The sequence below is a fragment of the Capra hircus genome, chromosome 23, assembly GCF_001704415.2.
Source record: "Capra hircus breed San Clemente chromosome 23, ASM170441v1, whole genome shotgun sequence".
Lineage (NCBI taxonomy): Eukaryota > Metazoa > Chordata > Mammalia > Artiodactyla > Bovidae > Capra > Capra hircus.
This window is the reverse complement of record NC_030830.1, coordinates 9,848,094-9,873,532: the sequence shown is the minus strand read 5'-3', so window position 1 is coordinate 9,873,532 and position 25,439 is coordinate 9,848,094. Positions and strand designations below refer to the sequence as shown.

The 25,439-nt window shown below is 41.1% G+C and overlaps 1 protein-coding gene across 9 annotated transcripts in view; it reads left to right on the top strand.

The window, feature by feature from the left end:
• ATXN1 (ataxin 1) overlaps nucleotides 1-25,439 on the top strand; it is a 421,786-nt gene that overhangs the window by 72,426 nt on the left and 323,921 nt on the right. For 2 of the 9 annotated variants that reach the window (XM_018038744.1, XM_018038748.1), the window contains one exon: nucleotides 8,500-8,642. The exons of the other annotated variants lie outside the window; for them this stretch is intronic. The gene's annotated coding sequence lies outside the window, so the exon portion shown is untranslated. The remainder of the gene's footprint in view (nucleotides 1-8,499; nucleotides 8,643-25,439) is intronic. 9 annotated transcript variants of the gene reach the window in all.

The window sequence follows — 25,439 nt, the reverse complement described above, 5'->3', positions numbered from 1 at the left end:
AGTGAAAAGTGAAAGTGAAGTTGCTCAGTCGTGCCCTACTCTTAGCGACCCCATGGACTGCAGCCTACCAGGCTCCTCTGTCCCTGGGATTTTCCAGGCAAGAGTACTAGAGTGGGGTGCCATTGCCTTCTCTCAAAATGCGGTATAAAGTTTCCTAAATAGAGTACAGTAGAGTGAACATAATTTAACTTTCTTCTTGGAGATTTATTGTCATTTCTCTGAAGCGATTACACTGATATAGTAGAGTCTTGCATGAGGCCCCAGAAGCTCATAATTCTTTTTGATGCCGTGGCCTCTGCCTTATCCACTTTTCTTGATTGTCATGTCTTAAAGCTCCTTTCATTTACCTGTATCTGATCTGTTGTAAACTTAAGGGAAACCAGATAAGCAAGCTTATAAAATTACTGGGCTGGATTGTATACCCTGATTCTAACCCCTGACTCTCTCCAGCTATTCAGTTTGGCCCAAGGCAGTGCTGGCCACGTTCTCGGTGGTGGAGGCTGAGAGATTCAGGAAGGACGGTTTCCAGCTAAATTGGGCCATTCATATATAAAGTAAGGGCTGTCTGTGTGCATGACATTTAAAAATTTTAGTAACAGCTCGAAATGGGCATTGGATAAAATAATAAAAATAAATACGATCACTTCCCTGCTTAAGCCATTTACGATTCAAGACAAAGCTGCTAGTAAGACATCTTATAGGACTTCATTGCTTTTACTGCAAAGTATACGTAAAGGCCTGTTAAGGTATAGATCAGGAGCTTCAGAAGGGATGTCAATGCCAGCAGGTCCCAGGGTGCTGGATTTGTTCCACATGCCTGGCTGGGCATGGGGTACGTATGTAAATACCTGGGAGACTGGTGACTTACAGAAACTCAGGGCATTTGTCTTCAGCCTCTGTGATCCCGGGCAGCAGAAGAGATCTGAATCGTATGGGTTTGCTAACGCTGCTTCTAGTCAGCTCCTTTTAGCTGAGGGAGGAGGAGCTGAGGATTTTTATGCACGCACCAAAATACTTACTTGGCTCATAAGACAGGTAAGAAGACAGAGTGATAATTTATACCTCGTGGAGTTTTTCTTAAGTGTATTTTCCCCGTCAGTAGAAATAGTAGTTTATAAATGGATCCTTTTCAGAAAGATGATAAGTCATACCTCAGGAACTCAGAATACATTTCTCACAGAAACAGTGTATGTGATAGTGGGGTCCCAGGAAAGTCCACAGAGTACCCTGATGACCACAGGACCCTGGCTACCACAGTCTTTATGGAGATTGGAGCCCAGGAGCCCCTTGTTTAGTTGCTAAGTTGTGTCCGACTCTTTGCAACCCCATGAACTGTAGCCCGCCAGGCTCCTCTGTCCGTGGAATTTCCCAGGCAAGAATACTGGAGTGGGTTGCCATTTCCTTCTCCAGGGGATCTTCCTGACCCAGGGATCGAACCCACGTCTTCTGCATTGGCAGGTGGATTCTTTACCACTGAGCCACCAGGGAAGCCCCTTAGCTGGTGGTATATGACTCTGAAGAATGGTCCTCATGCTTTGTAGGAGAACAGTGAAAAATATGAGTAGAAGCAGGTCATTATTTAACTGATAAAATAAGTGAAACTGGCAGAGAGCCTGATGGGAAGTGAACTCACTTTTACTGAAGCGGGTCCAGAGGACCCAACTAAGAACAGGAAGGAAGTTAAAGGTAAGGAGAGTTAGACTCCACTTGGGGAAGAATGTTCTAACATCAGGACTGCCTAAAAATAGAACAAGCTGATTGAAGAGGTAATGAGACCTCTGTCACTGGAGATGTTCAAGCAGAAGTGGGAGGACCTCCTTAATTCTCCAAAATTCTCCAGAGGTAAGCGTCTGTTGAACAGAGGGTTATAATGGATGACTATTCCTTTTTCTCCCAACACTGAGTTACAGAACTTAAGGCACATTTGTGTCCCAGTTTTTAATTGGAAAAAATAACGTAACAGCATTGTAGTAATTTTGACAAAGGCAAATAGCCATACCCCTAATATGGTCTAACTTTTTGCTTTGTGTATTATGTTCCTCATTAGCATACACATAATTTCTGTGAAACAGTGGACAAAAATGAGCAAAATGTTATTTTCCTACTCTTGAGGAGTGTTATATTCAGTATGACTCATCTGTTTTTACACTTCTAAGTACCGAGAATAATAATAAGAATAATGATGTATTTTTATGTTATTCCTGTTTAAATGTTTAAATTCCTTATTAGCAAAGTCAAGATTATAATATATTTGAAACATGTTGGAATCTTACATAGTTTAAACTTTTCGTTGTTTCAAGATTTTGACTTTACTATTTCTGTGGTCCTTGAGGATTGCTCAGGACAAAGTTTTTTTGACTTGTATAATTACCACACTGGATTCCCAGTATTTCTTATCCCAGGATGGGCTATATCTTAGAGTAAACTCTGATAAAGTGCATTTGGGGGTGGGATGGTGAGCAGAAACTTCCAGTGACCAGAGAACCTGTGATTACTCTCTAGGTCATGAATTTTCAAAGATCTTGAATATAATTAAATACATTTCATAATAAACTAGGCTGAACATAATTTACTCTTTCCCCGAAGGTACTTCAGAGTCTTGGAGTGCTCTGGGGTCATGGTGAACATCAATTACCTTCTCACGGTGGGTGTCCAGAAGGAGATAGTTAATAGAGTTCTGTTTGACCGAGTCCTGAATGACCAGACATTTGTTCTATTATTATAAGTAGTCCAGTGTGAAGACTGGAACCAATGCTCCATGTTAAATTCTCAGGCTGGAGAGAATGTAATAAAGACAAGCTGAAAGTTGCTAATAATTCACATGGCCGTGATAGTTCAGAGCACTTTTTTGAATCCTTTAATGCACTGTCACATACATTGTCTATTAATTGTTACTTATAACAATCCTGGGGAGAAATACAAGGCAGCTGGCATCTCATTTTTACAGATGAAGCTCAGCAAGTTTAAGTGACTTGGGAAAGGTCACACAGTTTTTAGATAATATGTGTGTGTGTGTGTGGCTGAGGCCAGTTGACTCCAAATTCAGTGTTCTTTTTAGCATCCCCAAGGATACTAAACCTTGGCACAAGGTAACAGTCTTAAGTCCTGACTGTGTTCTCTGGGCTGTACGTGTATTACCTCACTTAGTCCTTACAACCACCTGATGAGCTGGTAGGTAGCAGGTCTTTTGGTATTGTTATGATTCCATGTTGAGATGAGCACGCAGAGGCACAGAGGGGTCAGGGTGTATAGCTAGCATGTGGTAGAGCTGAAATGTAAACCTAGGAGCTTGGGCTCCAAAGCCTGCTGCTGCTGGTGCTGCTGCTGCTGCTGCAGCTAAGTCGCTTCAGTCGTGTCCGACTCTGTGCAACCCCATAGATGGCAGTCCACCAGGCTCCGCCGCCCATGGGATTCTCCAGGCAAGAACACTGGAGTGGGTTGCCATTTCCTTCTCCAGTGCAGGTAAGTGAAAAGTGAAAGTGAAGTCACTCAGTCGTGTCTGACTCTTAGTGACCCCATGGACTGCAGCCCACCAGGCTCCTGTGCCCATGGGATTTCCCAGGCAAGAGTCTGGAGTGGGGTGCCATCACCTTCTCCACTCTAAAGCCTAGGTCTCATCATTATGCTGCCCGACTGCTCAGCGTACAGATATACAACCAGTGAATAGATCAAGAGCTATGCATCTACAAGTATCTTCCTATCTTTAAAGACCTATCTGCCACCTTATTTAGCTTGTGAGCCTGTTTCTTCATCTGTAAAGCAAAAAGGTAGAATAGCCACTTGAGATATGTATAAAGCACCTAATATGGTACTTATTGCATGTTGTCATTCAGTTGCTCACTTGACCCCATGGACTGCAGCACAGCAGGCTTCCCTGTCCTTCACTACCTCCCAGAGTTTGCTCAGATTCATGTCTATTGAATTGGTGATGCTTATTCCATAGCCTTTATTTTTCAAAGTGGTTGCTGATTTTGTTACCTTCATTATTAGGCATTTATAATGACTAAAATCATACTAATTAATTTAAAAGAAAAAGTTATTTGTATTTACATCCCATTATGCAAATGCGAATATATTCAGTTCAGTTCAGTCGCTCAGTTGTGTCCGACTCTTTGCGACCCCCATGAATCGCACGCAGCACGCCAGGCCTCCCTGTCCATCACCATCTCCCGGAGTTCACTCAGACTCACGTCTAGCGAGTCAGTGATGCCATCCAGCCATCTCATCCTCGCTTGTCCCCTTCTCCTCCTGCCCCCAATCCCTCCCAGCATCAGAGTCTTTTCCATTGAGTCAACTCTTCTCATGAGGTGGCCAAAGTACTGGAGTTTCAGCTTCAGCATCATTCCCTCCGAAGAAATCCCAGGGCTGATCTCCTTCAGAATGGACTGGTTGGATCTCCTTGCAGTCCAAGGGACTCTCAAGAGTCTTCTCCAACACCACAGTTCAAAAGCATCAATTCTTTGGCGCTCAGCTTTCTTCACAGTCCAACTCTCACATCCATACATGACTACTGGAAAAACCATAGCCTTGACTAGACGGACCTTAGTTGGCAAAGTAATGTCTCTGCTTTTCAATATACTATCTAGGTTGGTCATAACTTTCCTTCTAAGGAATAAGCGTCTTTTAATTTCATGGCTGCAGTTACAATCTGCAGTGTTTCTGGAGACACTGTTTCCACAGTTTCCCCATCTATTTCCCATGAAGTGATGGGACCAGATGCCATGATCTTCGTTTTGTGAATGTTGAGCTTTAAGCCAACTTTTTCACTCTCCACTTTCACTTTCATCAAGAGGCTTTTTAGCTCCTCTTCACTTTCTGCCATAAGGGTGGTGTCATCTGCATATCTGAGGTTATTGAGATTTCTCCCGGCAATCTTGATCCCAGCTTGTGTTTCTTCCAGCCCAGCGTTTCTCATGATGTACTCTGCATAGAAGTTAAATAAGCAGGGTGACAATATACAGCCTTGACGTACTCCTTTTCCTGTTTGCAACCAGTTTATTGTTCCATGTCCAGTTCTAACTGTTGCTTCCTGACCTGCATGCAGGTTTCTCAAGAGGCAGGTCAGGTGTTCTGGTATTCCCATCTCTTGAAGAATTTTCCACAGTTTATTGTGATCCCACAGTCAAAGGCTTTGGCGTAGTCAATGAAGGAGAAATAGATGTTTTTCTGGAACTCTCTTGCTTTTTCCATGGTCCAGTGGATGTTGGCAATTTGATCTCTAGTTCCTCTGCCTTTTCTAAAACCAGCTTGAACATCTGGAAGTTCACGGTCCACGTATTGCTAAAGCCTGGCTTGGAGAATTTTGAGCATTACTTTACTAGCATGTGAGATGAGTGCAGTTGTGCGATAGTTTGAGCATTCTTTGGCATTGCCTTTCTTTGGAATTGGAATGAAAAGTGACCTTTTCCAGTCCTGTGGCCACTGCTGAGTTTTCCAAATTTGCTGGTGTATTGAGTGCAGCACTTTCACAGCATCATCTTTCAGGATTTGAAATAGCTCAACTGGAATTCCATCACCTCCATGAGCTTTGATCACAGTGATGCTTTCTAAGGCCCACTTGACTTCACACTCTAGGATGTCTGGCTCTAGGTGAGTGATCACACCATCGTGATTATCTTGGTCGTGAAGATCTTTTTTGTATAGCTCTTCTGTGTATTCTTGCCACCTCTTCTTAATATCTTCTGCTTCTGTTAAGTCCATACCATTTCTGTCCTTTATTGAGCCCATCTTTGCATGAAATGTTCCCTTGGTGTCTCTAATTCTCTTGAAGAGATCTTTAGTCTTTCCCATTCTGTTGTTTTCCTCTATTTCTTTGCATTGATCACTGAGGAAGGCTTTCTTATCTCTCCTTTCTATTCTTTGGAACTCTGCATTCAGATGCTTATATCTTTCCTTTTCTCCTTTGCTTTTTGCTTCTCTTCTTTTCACAGCTATTTGTAAGGCCTCCCCAGACAGCCATTTTGCTTTTTTAAATTTCTTTTCCATGGGGATGGTCTTGATCCCTGTCTCCTGTACAATGTGACGAACCTCATTCCATAGTTCATCAGGCACTCTATCTATCAGATCTAGTCCCTTAAATCTATTTCTCACTTCTACTGTATAATCATAAGGGATTTGATTTAGGTCATACCTGAATGGTCTAATGGTTTTCCCTACTTTCTTCAATTTGAGTCTGAATTTGGTAATAAGGAGTTCATGATCTGAGCCACAGTCAGCTCCTGGTCTTGTTTTTGTTGACTATATAGAGTTTCTCCATCTTTGGCTGCAAAGAATATAATCAATCTGATCTCGGTGTTGACCATCTGGTGATGTCTATGTGTAGAGTCTTCTCTTGTGTTGTTGGAAGAGGATGCTTGCTATGACCAGTGCCTTAATTGGATCTAATTGTCTTTCCTGAGTTTTTAAAATTGGCGAATCTTATAATTAATTTGTTCATATTATACCTACGTATACCTAGATAGCATATTAAAAAGCAGAGACATTACTTTGCCAACAAAGGTCCGACTAGTCAAGGCTATGGTTTTTCCAGTGGTCATGTATGGATGTGAGAGTTGGACTGTGAAGAAAGTGCCGAGGAATTGATGCTTTTGAACTGTAGTGTTGGAGAAGACTCTTGAGAGTCCCTTGGACTGCAAAGAGATCCAACCATACCATCCTAAAGGAGATCAGTCCTGGGTGTTCACTGGAAGGACTGATGCTGAAGCTGAAACTCCAATACTTTGGCCACCTCATGTGAAGAGTTGACTCATTGGAAAAGACCCTGATGCTGGGAAGGATTGGGGGCAGGAGGAGAAGGAGACGACAGAGGATGAGATGGCTGGATGGTATCACCAACTCGATGGACATGAATTTGGGTAAACTCCGGGAGTTGGTGATGGACAGGGAGGCCTGGCGTGCTGCGATAAGAGTCAGACACGATGAAGTGACTGAACTGAACTGAACTGATGCTTAATTTATGTTTATTTCATTAGAGAGCCAGCAAGTTATACGAGGACCCAAAGTAATTGTTCAAATTATTTGTCAGATAGTTTATTTGGGGCTGAGATAGAGCTGCTAAAGTATAGGTTCGTATTTAAAAGCACAGAAATAAATGTTGATTTCAGTGGTTGCACACAAGTCAATTATATGAACTATACAGTGGTCATTGGAATATACACAATGATCACCTTTATTCTGTCTGACACCCAGTGCCTAGAGCTTCCATTTCTATTCTGTTCCAACTACATTTGCTTTTTCTTTTATTATTTGTTCAGGGTATCTTCCCAGTAACTGTTTATTTGCCCCCTTTTAATTAATGTGTTTTCTTGATGTTGTGCTTGGGGCTGTAAGCCCTTTATAACATGAGAACTGTGTTGGCTTAGCTAATGGTACCTACTTCATAAATGGAAGTGATGGTAACTGTTTAATAGGTGCTTCACATTTTTAACTTTTTACAAATTAAAAAAGCCCTATCTTTTCACATTTGTTTACATTTTAAATCGGTATTTTTTTCATATTTCCTTAGAGGAAATGATAATACTGCATATGCGTTTCCTAACTATGCATGTTTCTTCTTCTTTCCTCTTAGGAGGTTTTATTCATCCTTTCAGTAAAGTGTACAGAGTATGTGCTCTGGGCTTCATATTCCCCAGGTCCAGGGAGTATCATAGTGAACTAGCCAGAACAGGTCCCTACCCTCAGGAGCTTTGCTGTGAGACTTAGTGATGACCGTGGTGAAAGGAGCATGTCAAGATTTGGGACCTGCTTCGAAAGGAATGTTTCTGTGACACGTTCCATGAGATTCTGGCCAGAAGTTGTCCTCATCACTGCGGAGTACATGAGGCTTGTATCACAAATTTCATCATGCGCTTAAAGGCAGGGAAAAGCGCAAGTGGTGTTTGCAAGCACTGAAATCATAAGTTGTCTTTCGGCTCTTTTCTTATTGTCTCTCTTATCTCACGCCTTTCCTTTGTCGCATTCTCAGTTTTCATAGCTTAGTCATTATCTCCTAGTCCTTTCCTAAAATGTAATCGGGTGACCTAAGGGCAGGAAGGTTGTCTGAATGGCACCAGCATGATTTATGAAGGGGCTTGGATGTGAAAGTTTGCCACGCTGGATAGTCAGCTCTGACTTGAGGCAGTGCTAACCCAATTTGTGTCCAGTAGACTAATGGTATCACCGACTCGATGCACATGAGTTTGGGTGAACTCCGGGAGTTGGTGATGGACTGGGAGGCCTGGTGTGCTGCAATTCATGGGGTCACAAAGAGTTGGACACGACTGAGCGACTGAACTGAACTGAACTGAGACTATATCTGGGCAAGTCACTCTTTACACCTCCATTTTCTTGTTATTGGTGTCAGAAGTTGCAGTAGCATCATTTTCTAAATTCCCTGCCAATGTCGCAATTCTGTGATTCAGATATTCCTGAAAAGTTGAGTGTACTTTTTTTTTTTTCAGTAAGTGGAAATCTATTTTCCAATGAGCCTGGAAATCTATTTTGCAATTATTCTCTCCCCAGGGTTTACAACTTATCAGCTGTGTGTTGTGGCTTCTAACGCTGTGACTGCTCTAAGCCCATCAAGAGGTTAATTACTTGTAAAGAATAAGGAGCTGCTGGAGACCTGTCACACGTCCAGGAGAGCTTTGGAGTTTACCTCTTCGGTAATGTGAATAAACAAATGTCCTCCATGTATCTAGTTTCCAAGTGGAGGCATGACAGTACTGGGCTGTGTAGCCTGGAGAAGGTCAAGTTGCCGATGGCATTGAGATCTGAATATCATGATCCATCAGGACTGTCTGTATTCTCCGAGAGCTTCTCCAACCAGAGAACAAATAATACTTTTTAAAAAACAACTTATTCCTCTATGGTTTACCATTTAAACCTTTTTTTTTTTTCATTTTTAAAATTGAAATATAATTTGTGGTGTTTCAGGTATACAGCAAAATGATTCAGTTATATATAAATATTTAGTTATGTATATATATTCAGTTTTTGATTCTTTTTCATTATGAATTATTATAAGATGTTGACTATAGTTTCTTGTGCTATACAGTAGGTCTTAAATAGTACCATTTTTGATTGTTTCATCTTGTTCTCCTGTAGTTGCTAAAAACTCCAAATGAGGAAACAAATGAGAACATTTATCAAAAAACATTCTAATTGCCAGCACAGTTCATCTTCTTTCCCATTCTTTTCTGTCTGGAGTGGAATAGCCCCAGGCCTTTAAACTTGCTTTCCTATGACTTAAGCAGTCCCAGGCATTTTAGCCCCATAATACTGCCTGACTCACAGGCTCTGTCCTGAAGAGTATTGTCTTGATTTGCTTTAAAATATACCAGACAGGAAATTCCTGCTGCATATAGGAAAGGTATATGTTTACACACACAAACACACACCACCAAGCATATCTATTTTCATGCTTCCTTTCAGTAAAGCATTGAGAGGAAGGAAGAACTATCTAACCAGCTTTTGGTAGTTGGCAGGAATGTGATTAGTGGGAATCTCAAGATGTTACGTTTAATTTTTGAAGTAGTTTATTGGTAGTTCTAGAATGGCAGTGCATTTTAGGTAGCCCCATTACTTCCATGGTAGTTCAGATGGTAAAGAATCTTCCTATAATGCAGGAGACTTGGGTTCAATCCCTGGGTCAAGAAGATCCCCTAAAGGAGGGGATGGCTACCCACTCCAGTATTCTTGCCTGGAGAATTCCATGGACAGAGGAGCCTGGCAGGCTATCCAGTTCATGGGATCGCAAAAGAGTCGGACATAACTGAGTGGCTAACATTTTCATTTTCGTTTGTTATTGAGTAGGACAGCAAGGGTCACCAGGAATATTCTGTAGAAAGTGGGCGTATAAGGAACTCCTTCTTTTCCCCATTCCCCTTATTTTATTTTTTGGTTTGCTGTTTTATGTTGAGCGAGGATGGTTATATTCCATCAACAGCATGTTACAACTTGTCGAAAATTACTCAGCCTTCAATGTTAGTGTGCTTCAGTGTTGAACAGGTACTTAACCGTTTCTGAGTTTCCTCAGAGAACCGTGGGCAAAGGCCAGAGTCAGGCATTTTTCCTGTCACTGAGATAGAGGCCTCAACCAGGAAAGCCTTGAACTCTTAACTGAGTTGATAGACTAGTACCACCTTACCTCTGGAGTTAAGCTTAGGGCCCTCTTTCTTCTTATTCTTTCTGTGACTTCAGAGCTATTTCAAGAATTATTTCTTGGGGCTTCCCTGTTGGTCCATTGGCTAAGACTCTACCACTTCAGCCTGGGTTTGATCCCCGGTCAGAGAACTAGATCCCACGTGCCCAGCTAAGACCAGCACAGCCACCGCCACCCCCACCTCCTGCCCGCCCACCAAAAAAAGGAAGAAGAGGAATTATTTCTTCTAAGAAAAATTATTCACTTGTACCATGTGTGTTTTCCCAGGTTATAGGAGAGGGATGGACTCCCAAGAGGCAGAGATTTCATCAGTCCATTTTTTTTAAAAAAACAAGGTTTTTTAAGAAAAGCCAGGAAATGATATGTTTCATATTCATGGAAATTCATCAAAGTTGCTTTGGCCTACTATCTCCTGACTGCTTTTTACTTTAGGTAACCGCTGTGATACAACTGCCTGGAGTTTGAAAATAAGCTGGAGAGCTAATGCTATTAGTAAGTTCTCAACTGTTAGTGCTGCAGGAACTCAGTGAGCATAATCCACAAGTGGTCCCTGGAGGAACTGAGTTTTCATGGGAATGTTATATACCTTTGCTGTTAGAAGCATGATGGTGTTAAAGGTGGCTACGTAAAGGACAGTTTCTGTATGCCTTATATTGGATTTGATGAGAACTTCGGACAGAGGTTTTTTTCCAGCCTCTTAGTTGCTATGGCAATACTGATTTTTATTCAGGTTTGGTGACCTCTACAAGTACCAAATAAAGTTAAGTATGATAAAGGAAGCCATATGTGTCCTAAATACGGATATATAGATTGAATTTACTTGCATGTTTGCCTTCATTCCCCTGGTGCTTATTATCGTGTGTGTGTGGGTGTGGGTGTGTGTGTGTGTGTGTGTGTGTGTGTGTGTGTGTGTGTGTGGTGTGTATGTGTTTTTATTCTTTTATCCAGGCTTCTTGAGGAAAAAAAAAAAGAGACACTGATTCATAGTATCATTGTCTTTTGTTTTCCCAGGAAAATTCTGGGTTTGTTACTAAATTCATTTTTCTATAATCCTGAGTTTAATCTCTCCAGATAAATCTTTTTTTGTTCCCCCTCTTGCAGACACAAGGCACTTTGCTTTGTTTATGTTAATAGAAGTCAGGTTCATCTCAAAGAATTAGAAGAAATGCCAGTGATTTCTTAGGGCTCTTAAGTATGATTTTTTCCCCCTTGTTTCTTAATATATTGCCCTTTATGGACTTTCGTTTTAGGTGTCTGAAGGTGAGATTGGAAGATTCTATGAATTTACTGGTCATATCAGATGGTCTGGTCACTACCAAATATATTAACATATCTGTAAAGTAAACCCTTTTGGATATTTTCTCGTGACAAAAGTAGAAAGTTTAATTTTGGAGATGAAGAGGTTTTTCAGATATATTAACTAGATTTTGTTACAGTGAGGTGAGAGTACTTTTCAATGGAACATTTCTTATGTACCAGCCAGTGGATGGCTTGGCTTTCTGGTTGTAATTACATGCCAAAGGCTTGGTGGTTATTATTTTAGAAGTTGAGTTCATCATGGATTCCCCAAGCACGAAGAGTAGTGCACCCTGATTGTCCACATTAAGATTGTAATTCCATCCAGGGTTTACGGTGTCATCATAGAAACTAGATGGAATTACAGCCCCAGGCACATTTTGGAAGACTATTTATTGACATTCTTTATAAAGTTAAATAATTTTGTAATGGGATTTAGAAACATAATCCTGGCCACATAAAAAGTTCTCAGTAAATATTTGTTGTTTATTTGATTGACTTCATTTATACCTTTAAATAAACTTTTTTTTTTTTTTTAAGTCTAGGGAGGTTGTACTTAAAAGTATTTGTAGGGCTTAAAAGAAATCTTGTCGGAAAAGGCTCTTAAGGTTTTCTGCATGTTATTGATGGAAAAAAAATTGGCCCCCAGTATGAATACGTTAGTTAATCTTCTTTGTTTCTAGCTTGAAGTATAATATTGAGTGGGTCTAGTGTCCAAGAATCTTTATTTTCAGCAAGTTTGACTATCCTGTGTATTTCATCTTACGCTAACATCTGTTTCCAGCATAATTCTCGAAAACCTGTGTGTCTCATACCTTTGAGGTGGACCCCTATGAGGGAAATAACTACACAACCAGAAACTCTGGTTGTCTCTTGGAATAGTGAATGGGTGCTTTTCTATTGAACCTTAATTAGAGCAAGAACTATGAGACTAATTCACTAATTCATGGTATGTTACCAGATTGGAGATGGCCTCTGATTTTCATGCTTCTGGACATAGTACTTCAGAAGACTATAAGGTTGGAAGCTCAGAAGGAGACATTATGTATTTCAGAATCTGATATGGTTTTTAAGTTTTAGAGTCTGTGTTATTTACTGTAGGATGATTATATATAATCTTTTTAACAAGGTATTACTGGAAGCACTATTGCTTGTACCATCATGCCTTGCAAGATATAGTATCAAGATGCTAAAAGTCAATACGTTTTGAGTAATTTTTTGAATTTGCATTCTTGTGAATTTGTAGGCATGTGTGAAAGATTCTTCAGAAATACAGAAATTAAAAAAAATACAAACATTTCAATTAAGGAAATTTGACATTGATATTCTTTTAATTATCCAAAATAGTTAATATTTGTATACAGTTATATTAACCATCTTAACCAGGTATTACTTAAAGTTGTTGTTCCTGGAGGTCTTCCAGTTTTAAAAGTTTGTATATAGACTAGAGATAGTAAATACATAACAGGTGGAGCCAAAGTCAATACTTTCTGCTCTCAAAAGAACTTACTGAAAAAGAAAATATCTCACTTTGTGACATTATATTTTTGTTGAAGGGCTTGGTACCACTTGAAGCATGTTTCATCTTTTAACAGTTTAAAGGTTTAGCAATGACCAGTTTCTCTGTTTCCTGATTTGTTGCCGTGCAGTAAAGGCTAACTTCTTTTTTTAATCACCTGTACACAATGAATACCTGTAAACATTTAATGTCAGCTGTGTAAGTTAGATGCAGACTTAACAAAATCTGACTCCTTGATGCATCTTACCATGAGCAGAGAGCAGCCTTCTCCAGCTTCTAACAGGGAAGACTGCTGGGTTTTACCTAAGTTGACTTTAAAAGTGGTGGGTTTTTGGCATGTGGTGTGCGTGCAGCAGTAATCCTGAGCCTGCCTTTCACAATGTGCAGAGATGCGTCCGGGTCTGTGGGCGGGGGAACCACCTCTGTGCCCTCAGTTGTTACTCATTCAATTGTTCCTCACCAGTAAAGGGAAAACCCAGAGTCTGTACCCAACTCGTTCTCAATAATGGGGGGTGGGGGAGAGGGGCTGGAGAGGCCACGATCATTTGGCCAAAGGCTTCATTCTAGAATAGTCTAGCAAAATGCAGTCTTATTATTTGACTTCCAGTGCGTGCACGCTTAGCCGCTTCAGTCATATCCGACTCTCTGCGATCTTTCGGACCGTGGCCCGCCAGACTCCTCTGTCCGTGGGATTCTCCAGGCAAGAATACTGGAGTGGGCTGCCATTTCCTTCTCCAGTGTGTGTTCCAAGCTCATATATAAGTGGCACGAGTGATGAAAATGGAGTATAGTAGTGAACAAAATTTCCCGTGTACTTACCGGTTCACCTGGTATGGCAGTGAAAGCTTTTAACTTTTTTCCTTACGTAATAATTCCTGGAGCTGTAAGCTGAAGGGGGTGTGTATGTGTGTATTTTGTTGGCAAAAGTTAGCAAATATGTCAGTCCGTTGATCATTTCCTCGGTTTTCCGAAAGAAAGTTTCATTCAGTATACTTCTGGTTTGTTCACTGTAAAGACTCGTGCACCTTTAGAATATGAAGGTGAATTAATGAGGAATCCTTTATTCTGTTAGAAAACACTCCTAGGAAGGTGACACTTCACTTGCATATAAGACTCTAAAAATGTAGAGGTTGTATAATGAATTCAAAGAAATGAATTATGTATTCATTGAGAAGGCATTATCCTTATTAGCAGAGACTCAATGATTATGGTTTTGCAGAATGCTAAATACTTAGGAAGGAGTGGGAAAGAATGTCACTGGCCTGGCACAGCAGGGTCTAGGGTGAAGTCTCTGGCCTGTCATTAACTGTTGTGTGGCCTTTAACAAATAACCTAACTTCTCTGGGCTTTAGGAAAATGAGGAAGTTGGATTACATCAGTGGTTTTCAAATGTGGCTTCAGAAACCCCTGGAGAATTCTAGGCCTCCCACCAGCCTCTGTTGAATGAGCCAAAGACTTGGGGGTGGGGGTGGGGAGTGGGCAGTGAGCAGAGGTTGAGGCCCAAGGATCTCTAAATTAGAGTCTCAGTTCATGAAGCCACAAAATCAAATGATCTTTAAGACCACTTCCAACTCTTCTGTTTTAGTCTCTACAAAAACTAGCTCTTGATCATCCAGTAAGGAATTGAGACTCTCATAAGAGAAAGTTTTAAATGAGAAGAGGGGGATGGATTCATCAGCTGCGAGGGCTGCAGCTTTCCTGCTGTCAGAGGAGTCTTAAGATCTTCACAAAGGAACAGAGATGAGAGCTGAGAAAGGTGATTTCTCTCTACCGTGTCCCCTGTGAAGAGAAACTTAGGAGATGAGAGAAGAAAATCCCTGGAGTCAAGATACTGCTGGATGTCCCCGTGCCTCTGAGCTATCACCCGCGAGCTGATTTGTCGGCCCTGTGGTCTGCATCTGAGTTAACAGTCAGATGATGAAAAAGTGGCCGTATTTTGTCCTGGTGTCAGGCCACGGGGGCGCCAGGAGAAGAAGTGTGGCACAGACCAGGCCCCTGCCAGGGGCGCTGACAGCTCCTTGGCACCTAGAGGCACAGCCTCCGCCCGTACCGCCTGGGCACAGATAGTATCTCAGGGGAATGGGGACGGGGCGCGGGGGAGGAAAGGAAAGTCGCAGGGATCCCGAAGTGGTAATATCCATAGTGGCGGCAGAGCAGTTTGCCAAGAAGAAAATGCTGGCACTAGGTTGCCAAGCATGTTTGTACTAGAATGGGGTTCAGACATTCAAACAGAGCACTGTCTGTTTGCAAGGACTCATGTGAAAGGTTTGTTTGTCCCAAGCTGAAATCCAGGAGGAGTCTGTCTGTCATAAACACTCTCAGGTCGTCTTCAAGCCCCCTTGAATCTGATCTCCAAGAGAGGGGAGGCAGAGGACTCGACTTTTCAGGTATCTAGTGAGGAAGGAGATGTTTTTCTTCTAGACGTCGTCGCTGCCTGTGAGAATTAAGGAGAGCTCTCTGTCAAAAGTTCCTGCGGGAGGGTTAACAGAGGTGGAAAGTTGAAATAACCTTAAAGGCACAGAAGCCGAGAAACTGTCCTCTTCATCCCCGCAGCCACAATTAGTTTTGGAAGGCTGTGCAGAGGCTCAGGGCTGTTCGTTTAGAAAGCAGCTGTGTTGGATGCCTCCAGTGTGTTGGCCCATTGGGTACCATATCTCTTCCGTACCTTGTCCCCGTCCAAGGTGAAGAAAGCTGTATCTTGCTTGAAGCTAGACTGATGAATGGACATCTAGTTTTGCACTCTGAACACACCAGCAAGTGGTTGGTGACCTTACAGAAGGAGTCCTTTTTGGTAAATAGCCTGATACATATTTTTAAAGGCCTGATGGAAGAAGGCAAAGGATGCCTTTTCTTTTCTCTCATGTTTTGGAAACCTGGATCTCATCAACCTTCTGGTTGGTTTTGGCTGTCAAGGCTCCTAATGCCAGAGCCAGTGCAAGCCAGGTTTCTGAGGTTCTTCCTGACTCATGTTGGCAGCCTCTTAAAAATAACTGTCGTTCCAAGTTCGGCTTAAATATATAACTCAACAAATAAATACATATAAAGTATATGAATAGAAGTAGGAAAGTGTGGATTAATAGACCAAAAAGTACCCGTTGTGCCATGAAAAATACTATAAAACACTCTTAGGAAGGTTCTTGCTTGTGTTATTACTTGTGCAGCAAATGTAGAGGCGCTGACCCACTTCTCATGACCGATCATTTCAGATTTCTCTGCCGGGAGGTTGCGAACTGCCAATCCCTTGCAAATTTCCTTGATGTCATGTATGCCGTCGGTTTACCCCAGGCAGTGCCTGTGGAAGTGGTTCAGCACTGAACCGCTTGATCAGTGGTCCTCTGATAAAAAGAGATGGTGCGACTCCCCCTCTCCATGTTCCTTCTTTTCTTTCATGAATGTCCTTTGTTGCTTCGAATGAGAAATCCTCGAATATCAAATTACAAGATTATTGCTGATTTTGAAAATGAAAAGTGAGAACAGAGAGTAGAAAGGAGGAGGGAGGTGCTTCGTGTGGGAGCTGATGTTCACTGTGTTTGGGTACAGATGTGGGCAGGTATGGGGGGAGCGCTCTGAAGGGGAACCAGCTGCTCCCTGAGAGTGAGGTCAGGACTCAGGAGTTCTGGGCCTCTGGCGGCTGCAGTCCCTCAAGGCTTTGGGGGACATTACCATTAAGGGGATAGGTGACATCAAGCAGGGTTTTCTGGCAATTGTTTGTTGTACAGGGAGCTCTCATTTTCAGGTCCCAGCTGTGTTCAGAAGAGTCAACATGGGCACTTTCATCACACATCTTTTTTCCCTCCCAGCTTCTGTTATCTGCCACGATATGTTTCCATTGGCATTGAAGTGCAGGGTTCTTAAAATTGCTGACAAATAATCTCCATTTCACATTTCGCTGGCACCGTGGTCTCACTGTAAATGCTCCTGGTATGTTCTTGGGAAGTTGCATAATTGCAGCTACTCGAGTTGACTGTGCAATATGTTCAGTGACTAATGGCCTAATCAGGACTTGAAAAATATATAAACAGTTCAACAGAAGCCATTGATTCACTGAGCTCTTTTCAGCCAGACAAGGGTGAGCTAATGGGAACGGCAAAGATGGAGGTGTGCAGCTGCAACTTGGGGTATTGAAGGCAGAGCCTGCCCGCAAATCCCGCAAACCGCTGCAGCCTTGCTTGTTGGTGGTGCATCATCGTTCATTGTTCCCCCGCTTTGAGTCTGGGGTGCCCCAGGGTCGTCCTGAGTGGCTCTTATGGGTGTTCCTTAATGTGCATGGTACACGTGGCAACTCTGCGCCTTTCCTCTAAATGGTGCTCTGGCGAGGCTGCTGGACTCATGTGTCCTCTGTGGCGTCACCCGGGGTTCTGAGGATTGAATTACAGCAGAGACCATGCCAGCCTGGCTGCAAGACTTACCTGGGCACATGGTTGATTGACACGTTCTGTCATCCTCAGCGGCACCTTTCCTTCCAAAATTTACAGCTGAGATGCACAGAGGTAGAGACTTGCAAAGGAACTGAGTAGCCCTGCCCCCCCAAATAAAAGGATCCCCAGAAAAGTTGAGCCGGAGGAGTATCAGTCATCAGTATCTCATCCCCTTTCCTTAGTGATTTATTAGAGAGCCCCTAAATTCTATACCTCTTCCCCCATCCATCCCTTTCCCATACAAAATTTTTTCTTAGCTCCACCACCAATTGAATGTTTCAGTTTTTTTTTGATGACATCCTTCAATCTCTAGAAGCTAGTCTCTCCTCGATGTAATAATTCAAATCATTCCTAATTAAAACACTAGGAATTTGATGTTTTCTAAAATGATCGACTGTTTCCTTAGGCACATGTCAATTCACTCATAAAGAAAAAAAATAAAAAGAGTCCTTTCACGCTTTCTGTGTCCCACATTCGTGGTAAAGCTTATCCTTCTTTCTGGCTGTTTAAGAATTATATGGCCAGTGGGCTTCCATGTGATTTGTTTCACTTGAAAGTTTTAAAGCTACTGGAGTGGAGGTATAATGGATGAGAATTTATTTTGGAGCTCAGGACACTGTGGACTAGAAAACAAAAAGGAAGAAAGGGAAGGAGTAGAAAGAGGTGTCTGGGGGCTGAGCAGACTTCTGGGGGCTGCTGTAAACAGTAGCCTTGGCCTCGGGCTGCCTGCTCTCACCAGAAATCCAGGGTACAGAGCCAGGAGCCAGGACAGCATCCTTATCTAATTAAGTCCTTCACATTCTGTTCGAGTTTTATTATCTGTACTTCATGGGGGAGACCAGGGTTAAAATACTCCAAAACAGTGGAGAAGCAAGGGAAAACAAGAAAAAAAAAAAAAAAAAACAAGCATGAAAGACCTTGGAAAATCTCTGGTACTTATTTGGTTACATGTTTCATTTTTTAAACTAGCAACCAGATTCAGTATTTTTTAAAGAAAAGACTTTTAAAGTTGCTCTTCATGCCACATCATTAAAAACACAAGATATGGAGCTGCAATAACAATAAATTTATTAATAGGCACTAGAGTTAAAGGGGTTTCCTGTTACAACAGAATGAATCAAAACCTGCTGGAAAGCACGGCCACTTTAGCATTCTTCAGCTAATTCTTGCCTTTCACTCGAGGGATGTAATAATAAGAGAGGAATGGTTTGAATGTTTGGACATTATTGTGTGTCCCTCCAGTGAGTCTAACCCAGTGGTTCCCAGACTTCTGTGTATGTAAAAGTTGCTGTCAAGTGTTGTCTACACAAAATCATGTTTGCAGTGACTTATGGGAAAGATCAGGGATTTTCAAAGTGAATTTGAATTATATATGACATTTGTTTAATGTTTGAACTTAACCTCCCCCATAAAAACTGACTCTACTATTTTTTATTTTCTCTGTCCCTCCCTCCTTTCCTTACCTTCTTGCCTTTTTTTTTTTTTGGAATATTTATTGATTTATTTTCAGTTTTTTAAAATTCATTTTTATTGGAGTATAGTTGCTTCACAATGTTGTGTTAGTTTCTACTGTACAGCAAAGTGAATCAGAGACACACACGCATGCACACATGCACACACACATGCACACACATGCACGCACACACATGCACACACACACACATGCACACACACACACCCCCCCTGTATTTCCAGTATTTTTTAATTAATTTTCATTGGTGTATAGTTGCTTCACAATATTGTGTTAGTTTCTACTGTATAGCAAAGTTAATCAGACACACACATACATGTATCCCCTCTTTTTTCAAAAAAGATTAACTTTTTTCTTCCCTTCCTTTTTCCCTCCCTGTTTGGTAGTTTCAATTCTACAGATCTCTCTCTCTCTTTTTTTTTGGTGAAATTAAAATAGTGGTGTCAATTTATATTCAAACCAGAACCTTACTAGCTTGCTGAATATTCAGATCTCTTAGAGAAAATAATGAAAATATGCTGTAAAAGTCTATCTGAATTCCCCATCCGGTGTTCCTACTCAGCTTTCTGCCTTCAGTTTCTCATTTTTAGCTGGAAAAGTGTACCAGCCAAAAGACAGCCAGGTTCTTTGTGAAGCAAAGCATATCAAACCATCTGTAGATAAAAAAGTAACATTTTGGCTTAAAAGCCACCTTCTGATGTAAGACAGAATGAAAATTATAATGATTGATAGAGTATATGGTATTGTTATTCAGAATTTGAAAATAAGATTTTCCTATAAATAACTCAAGATATTCCACGTAAGTCAAGACTTATGTGATACAGATATGTGCATTTTCTCAAAAATCAAGAGAAATTAAACTAGTACCCAAGAAGTTGGGTTATGAAGCAAGAATGTCAGTGAAGATCCTGAAAGTAATTTAAACATTGGCATCGTACATACTTCACTTATCTCTGTCACAGAAGATTAATTTTACCCTGCACTTTTGCCATGTGACATCGACCCCATTAATTTACTTCTGTCATTTCTGGTTGGCAAAATTAAAATAATTCAGTCCTATAAAGAAGCCTTTTTTGCCATTGTTAAGATTCAGTGGCACAAATGAAAGCTACGTCTAAAGTTATTGCCAGAATTTAGGGAAAAAAACCAAACAAACAAAATTTTGGCTCAAACAGAAGGTCTTTCGGGCAAACAGTCATGGATGAAAGTTGCAAGAAAAAAATAAAAAAACTCGTAAGTTCAGCATGCACCAAACATTTTCAGACAACCATTTAGTGTCTAAAAATTTCAGTTTGAAGTGCGTGATAGATACAGAAAACAGGGCATGATGGGTGAGGAAAATAGTGAATTAAGAGCAGTAATAGGAAATTGTAAACAATTTTATCTGAATTTCATCAAATGCTTTTTACTTACATTCACACTTGGTTACCTATTGAAAAACAAATGCAGGTGAACATTTAGCTGCTTAAAAAGGAATTAGCTGATTGAAAAGACAAATGTTCCTGTTGAATTTACCTGAAGAGTAACCCTCAAAACACTATTGTGAAAACACATCAACCTTCACTAGTATGAATGAAGCAGGATACAAGTAAAACGGGTAGAATAAATAGGATTTGGAGAAAAATCCTAGTATACAGGGTTAAATTTTTTTAAAAATTAATTAATTTGACCCTTCTAATTTTATAACGAAATACATCAAAAATAAGTTCATGATAAAGCATTCTTTATAGTAAAATCTTTTTGCACATGTTTGATGCTAGTCTTAGAATAGATTTGCCTGGAAGCTGGCTTTTGATCTTATCTGTTCCAAAATAATACCCAGGTAGTATATAAAATTCTCCCTTCCCCAATATTGTTTTCTCCCATAGCTAGCCATCTGTGAGAAAGCTCTGAGAAACCACTCTAGACCCAATGATGAGGGTACAGAGGGAAAATAAGCCAAGATTCAAAATTATAATTTCATGTCAAGTGTTATCATCAGACATCTCAAGTATTATATGACTTTTAAAAATAAGTGTTGTTGGCTAAGCATTATGTGACTCCCTGGCTTCTTATCCAGGTGGATTTTTCAAACTTGGTTCATTCTGGGAAGGGGGATTTAAAAATAGAAGACACCTTCCCCCAGTCTGCACATAATTAATACCTGTGTTCCAACTTGGAGCCCATCACTTGCCAAGTTCATTGCTTGTCATCTCCCAGGACTCCTCCGCGGTCCCCTGATTCACGCCTTATTGTTTGTTTACAGGTTTGTCTCCCGGACTAAGAGTGGAGAGCTTTTTTAGGACAAGGACAAACTCTTGTACATTTCCCGTGATGCTTTATGCCCTGTGGCCACTCGGACGCTATTCATTGATTTGTTTTTTTTAAAAATTGCTAGCTAGTAAATGAAACTAAAAGAGCCAAATGAGGTAAAAGCTTGGATCTGAAATGCTAACAAAATCATGTAGGGGTGCCATGAACGTGGGATAAAGTGAACTTGCTATTCTAGATCCTGTGGTGGACTAGAAGAAAATCAATGATTGATGCTCACGTAAAACTTGTCTTGGTCAGCTGAACGTTCCAGAGCAGAGGCCAGTATTGTAGCTAAATCTGTTCTGGAGATGAACAAACCGAAAGATTTGAACCAAAAAGAATCACACTGAAATTCTTTGGTCACCGTGAGCCATCCACAATGGAAAACATAATTTGTAAGTTGGGAGTTAGGGTGGGAAACCCAAGTTTGTATCCTTTTTTATGGAAAAAATATCCTTTCTGCCACTTGTACTGCTTTTTTTATGGCTCTGCCATAGTTTATTATTATTTGTTATTATTGACTGTTTATTCTCCCACCACTACATGAAAAGTGCAAGGACCATATTTTATTCATATGTATATCCTTGGGGCCTAGGTACTCAGCAAATGCTGAATGAGGAAATAAGATGTTTCAATTTCCCTAGCAGCGAGCAAGATACATAAAACTGGGGCTAAGACTAACAAGAATTGGTTTCATATGCTAGTAATTGTGGGTTTAGAAATAAGGAGCTACTATATACATTATTTTTTGAAAAGTGTGTTGTATACCTGAGTAACTTTCAAAGTAAAAATTACAGTTACGGAATATTAAATCTGGCAGGCACCAAAGCTCTATTGCTCAATCCTTTTAAGAGCATCACCCTGCTTTTCTCCATGAGCCAGATAAAAGCTGTTTGTTAGTAGACAGTCTTTGGAAATCTTAGCTTGTATGTATTTCCACCTGATTGTAAACTCACCCACCCTTCGTACTTTAGTATCAAAGGTGCTGTCATCGTCAGCTTGATGGGGGTAGCCAGGTTGGAGACACAGTCTCTGTGCTGTTATCTGTCTTGATGTTTTCATTCATCATGTAACACTTTAGAGTTTGGTATTTTGCATATTGAAGACAGTGTGTATGATGTCTGAGTTTCTTTTCTCCCCACCCTATCTTGTCATCTTCTTTCCTGGCAGTTCCTGCACCCAATTTTATATAGCAAAGAAGAGACTTGTTGGTGATCCGGTGGTTAAGAATCCACTTTGCAATGCAAGGGACATGGGCTTGATCCCTGGTTGGGAGCTAAGACCTGGCATCCTGTGGAGCAACTGAGCCTGAGTCCCACAACTAGAGAGAGTGCGCTGTGACACACAAAGCCCCCACACGATTCAGTGAAGACCCCATATGCTGCAACGAAGACCCGACACAGCCAAATCAATAAGTGAATTAATATTAAAAATAAATAGCATAGGGGATTCATCTTCACCTCTCCCTGAAAACTCTTTTCCTGCCTGTCCATTAGCCCTTCGGGTGTCATGAAGGCTTGAATTTCAAATCCTCAAAACAAATTGAGAATGTGTAACACCTTCCCAGAGGGCTTCCCCGGTGGCTCAGCAGTTAAGAAAAAAAAAAAAAAAATTTCCTCCTGCAATGCAGGAGCTGCAGGAGAGACATGGATTCCATCCCTGGGTCAGGAAGATCCCTGGAGAAGAGGGAGAATCCCATGGATAGAGGAGCCTGGTGGGCTGTAGTTCGTAGGGTCAAAAAAGAGTTGGACACGACTTAGTGACTAAACGGTACCACCTTCCCAAAAGATAAAAGAGAAACTGTGAGTCTGTAGGGAGCAGTATTGACTGCCAAAAGGCCAGTATCATTACAGAAATGGAGGAGAATCCAGAAGGAGCTTGGTGTTTGGTTCAGGACCTGGGCCCTTAGTCCTTCAGAGTAAGCTGACATTATTTGCAGAATTTATAAGATTATTGTGCATTGAAGAAAGGTCAGTGAGAGAAAAACGTCGAATTCTAATGTCTTAGAATTAATTAATATGGCCGCAGTTACAAAGGATTAACGCACTGAGGTTGATCTGTTAAAATGCTATTGGTTACTTGTTGTTACCAAGGACCTGTACGCTTATTGTATTCCCTGTAAGAGCATTGTGTCAAGCCACCAGTCTGTGCAACTCAGACGACCACCTCCACCTCAAACAGACTGATGGTGATTTTATGAATTTAATATCCAATCTTAGAAGCTGTACTTTTTGTTTAAGATTTCAGTAAAAATAGGAGCTGTGTTTTCCATTTACGGTTTTGCTCTTTTGAAATCGAAGTGGAAAGTCTGAGCGGAATTAAGAACTCCGTAAAACAGGATCTCTTAACATCTCGGTTTAAGTCATTTTCTTAGAGAGAATTTGTTGAGGAAATTCTCTTATTTCTTTGGTAGACTGATTTCTTTTTCTGAGATGGTGGCTATGCCCTGCGATCTGATTCCCAGACATCTGTTCTGTCATCAGAGTCAGGCTAAGTCAATCACATGGGTATTTGATTTACACTGTGTTAAACCTTGTGATTGAAAGAATTTTTATTAGTGATGTCAAGATAATAAATTGCAGAGAGCTTTCGACAGTTCTCTGTAACAGTCAAGTAGCAGGCTTTGGCCTTTCGAGCAGTGGAATGGATTGTGAGCTCATCGTCAGGTCACTGTGGAACAGCCATGTTTCCGTGGCCTGTGGCTGGGAGTAAGCGTACTGGGGCCATTAGAAAAGGCCTGTGGTTGAGTTTTGACTTAGAGCTGTTTTAAGAATGCCAGACAGACTGAACTCATGGGAGAGTTTGAGTGAGGCCGGCTGTAATGTAAGTGAAATATACACGCAGGTTGCAGGCTTCTGCTGCAGTGGGAGAAACTGATGCAGGAAAGGAGAGAGCACAGAACACCAGGTAGACTGATGTACGCCTCAGACCAGTGGGTATCAGCCTGGGACCATTTTGAGTCCCCAGGGGACAGTTGGAGACACTTTTTATTGTCATAACTGGGAGGTGGTGGGTCACTCTGCTGGCGTCTAGTAGGTGGAGGTCCGGATGCGGCTGCTGCTTTTGTTCAGTTGCTCAGTTGTGTCCGACTCTTTTGTGACCCCATGGACCACAGCACGCCAGGCTTCCCTCTCCTTTGGGGTAGGGGTGGGGCATTTTTCTGCCTACACAGAACCCAGAGCATTTTTCAGTGCCATTTTCGCTGAGCTGGAGACAGGAAAAGAAGGTTTGTACAAAGAGTTTGAACTGATCCTCTTTTCAGTGGTATAACTTCAGTGTTTCAGAAGCCGTTTTCCTTTTAGTTAGTGTGTTGTGACTTCACTAGAAGACATTTGGAGAATGTTGAAAGGAATTGTTTAAAGTGGCAATGACACATTCCAGTAGAAGAGAAACCAAGAGGAAAACGAGTATCCAAGGAAACTCCAGATGAAGGGTTTGAAAACTTGAACGTGCAGCTAGTGCTCACCTGGGGATAAGGGGAGATTCGGATTCCTGGGCCCCTGCAGCCTGGGTAAGTGGGTTAGGGTGGGGCTCTGGGGGTTGTATTTTTAATGCGTCCTTTTGCTTCTCTGGTGGTGCAGATGATAAAGAATCTGCCTGCAATGCAGGAGACCTGGGTTCGATCCCTGGGTTGAATTCTCCAGGGAGGATCCCCTGGAGAAGAGAAAGGCAACCCATTCCAGTATTCTTGCCTGGAAAATTCCATGGACAGAGGAGCCTGGTAGACTATAGTCCTCAAAGAGTTAGACGCAATTGAGCAACTAACACAACACACTCCTGTGATACATTTAACACAAAAGGTTCTTGGATCACACACTAAGAAACAAAATGTAAATAACTTTTAAAATATGTACATATTTTAATAATTGAGTGTAAAATGAAACTATTGCATAATACTAATGTTAGAAGACAGAATAAGGAAGTATATTAAGCATAGTAAGTTCTTGACATTTCAGTTACATTTTGGAGGATGTGATTTGTTTTTGGCATATTTGAATCCTTATTATATCAAGCCATATTTATATTCAAAGTATATAATGATTTTGACCCTTGATTGTTCTTGTTAAGATTGTCATCTTCCCTGTGTGATTAATTATTGTGTTGATATAAATATGATTTTGGCTTACTAATGTTCAGTAAGAACTAATGGCTCTTGGGAATGTCAGTGACTCTCTGAGTCCTTTGTAAATCAGATATAACCAAGCTATTATTACAGGCTTGTTTGGAAGCTAAGAGATAACATTTATGAATTTCTTTCTTAAAAAAGATTTCTGTTACAGTATAGGGTATTTACAATGTTGT